At 34.3% G+C, this 2,338-nt stretch overlaps 1 long non-coding RNA gene across 2 annotated transcripts; it reads left to right on the top strand.

Moving 5' to 3' along the window:
* The first annotated feature begins 613 nt into the window (after positions 1–613).
* On the top strand, positions 614–1,140 carry LOC110902499. Of its 2 annotated transcripts, none has more exons than XR_002571158.2 (2): positions 614–755; positions 822–1,140. It is a non-coding gene; the product is annotated as an uncharacterized LOC110902499 (long non-coding RNA). The 2 variants fall into 2 exon arrangements; XR_002571159.1 differs by having other exon boundaries at positions 620–755; positions 803–1,140.
* The last annotated feature ends 1,198 nt before the right edge of the window (positions 1,141–2,338 follow it).

The raw sequence follows: 2,338 nt of genomic DNA, 5'->3' as shown, positions 1-2,338 counted from the left end.
CGCAAGTTAAAGTAATATTTGTGACAAAATTTCATAAGCGAGCTAAAGGTTTTACCATAGTTGGCATTTTGGCGACGAGTTTCCTCTGAAATTGATAACGGGTCGAGTCACTAGCTCTGTTTGTGATCACGTGGGTGGGTGATATTCTGCAAATAAATATACACGGGTGACCGGGGTTTATTGAACGATAAAAAAAATCCTAGCCACACATCTCACTAGCAACTTTTTATTATTAATCTTTTATATTTCATTTCATTATTATTTATTAGTGAACCAACACTAGATTATATAACTACTTTTTTATACACACGCATACCTTCAAATCTTTTGTTAAGTAAAATTTTAAACTGATTAAAGTTAATTAAAATATGAAATTATATTATAACTTATAGGAAAATCATTTTAATATTCTCAATTCTAAACTTAAAAGAAATTCACTTTAATATTCTCAATTCTAATAAAAGAAATTCATTTTAATATTCTCAATTCTAATTGAGACACTCCACTCATCTAAAATTATTGAAGTTCCCTCCTAATTTTCCTCCTAAAATTTCATCTAAAATTATTTTCCCCAAATATTTAATCATCTAAAATTATTAAACTCCCCCGCCCAATTTTCCCCAAATTCCCCATCATTCTCAAAACCTAAACTTTTAGCAAATCATAGTATCTCTCACTGTTTTCAAACTTCCCTACCACTTCGACTCAGAGATTAGATCTCCACCATGATGATGAACACAATCATCATGACATTGGTAAGAAAATTACCTGAATTGTAGATTTATTCACGTTCTTTATTTAGGGTATTTGGTATGAATCAGGTCACCATTTGCGGGGAAAGGTGGGAAGATATACTATTGCCATGATGGATTGACACAGATTCATTTACTCGCGGTGGTTCCTTATCCGTCGAGCATCGCCACTTGTTACCATCGGTATTGATTGCCTTGTCGATATAGGGTAAAACTTGAAAATTTTGGTCCCTCACATTACCCTCTGAGGTTTTATGGATTTTTATTTTTTGGTTTTGATTTATTTAGGATTCTGCTTGCTTTTGATTGTTTCATTTTATTTTTTACATGCATAAAGAAATGATGGTTTTCAAACATTCTACTGTATCCATAACATCCAAATCTCACATCTAAGTGTGTCATTTGTGTTGGTTTTGACTGGTTAAATTGTTCAACACGAACATGACCTGTATTTTTACTCGTCTAAACAACATCAACCATAACCCGCACACACTAAAAATAATGTAACCCGAATGGCCGAAAATGACCCGTTTAACCCAATTTATCTAACCAGATTGAATAGTAATAATTAAGTTGCACAAGCCTAATTAGTAACGTTACCTTTATCAATGTATTAGTTATACTTATTATTTTTGTGAGTTTTAATATTCCTAATCCGTTTTGTAGTTACCGTTTAGTTATTAATTTCCATAGATATTTTTTTAGTTGTAGCATGTAATGGAAATCGTAAGGTTCATGGTCCTGCACTAATTGTCACACCCGCTAAAGTCAGAATTGGTGTGATCTAACTGGTATCTTTATTGCACAGGGAAAGTATGTAATGCTAAGACTTTTAGAAAGTGAACACCTACTGCTAAGTACTCGAATCCCCATGGGTTCTCCTATTCCAACCGCGCCATTGTTTGAAAATGCAACCTGAGAAAAAAATGCGAAAAATCAACATAAAGTTGGCGAGTTCATAATTTGTTTGAAAAAATTTAAATAAATCTTTTTGATAACCGATTTAAATAGTATTGAGAAAACGAAATAAAACCATTTTTCTCGGCATGTCAACTGAAAACTTTGTGTTTATAAAACTTTGTATGTAGGACAATCCAGTCCCTAAATCTTCATGCCACGCACGAGCATAGGTAGGCGTAGCCCAAAACAGTCTTTGTGCCTTGCACAGGTAAGAATAGGCCTAACCCATTCGAGTCTGTAAGCAGGACCAACTTGTCCCCTTACTTGTATATAAGTTGAAAACGTCACCAAGGTTTGTAAATTCATGTGTTTGTGAGTTTGTATCAAATGAATCTTAAAAGCATTTGAAAGTTTGAGTATCGAAAGCTGGTGTGTAAAGCGTAAATGAATTTAATTATCATTAATGTGTAGCTAGGACATTAATATGTGTGCCGACATAGGAGACACGCAACCCGGTAAACGATTTTATGTGTCGATTACCCTCGACAAGGACACAAAAGCACTCTAAGTTGTCTCACAATGGACCCGTGAGTGGGGCTCGCCCGTACCCGATATGTGACAACCCGAACTTTCAAGGTTAGTGTCTTTTAGTCTCGTAATCCTGATTCCTTATTATTCCTCTTTCA

Source organism: Helianthus annuus, chromosome 13 (genome assembly GCF_002127325.2).
Source record: "Helianthus annuus cultivar XRQ/B chromosome 13, HanXRQr2.0-SUNRISE, whole genome shotgun sequence".
Taxonomy (NCBI): Eukaryota; Viridiplantae; Streptophyta; class Magnoliopsida; order Asterales; family Asteraceae; genus Helianthus; species Helianthus annuus.
This window is presented reverse-complemented; position numbering and strand designations above follow the sequence as displayed.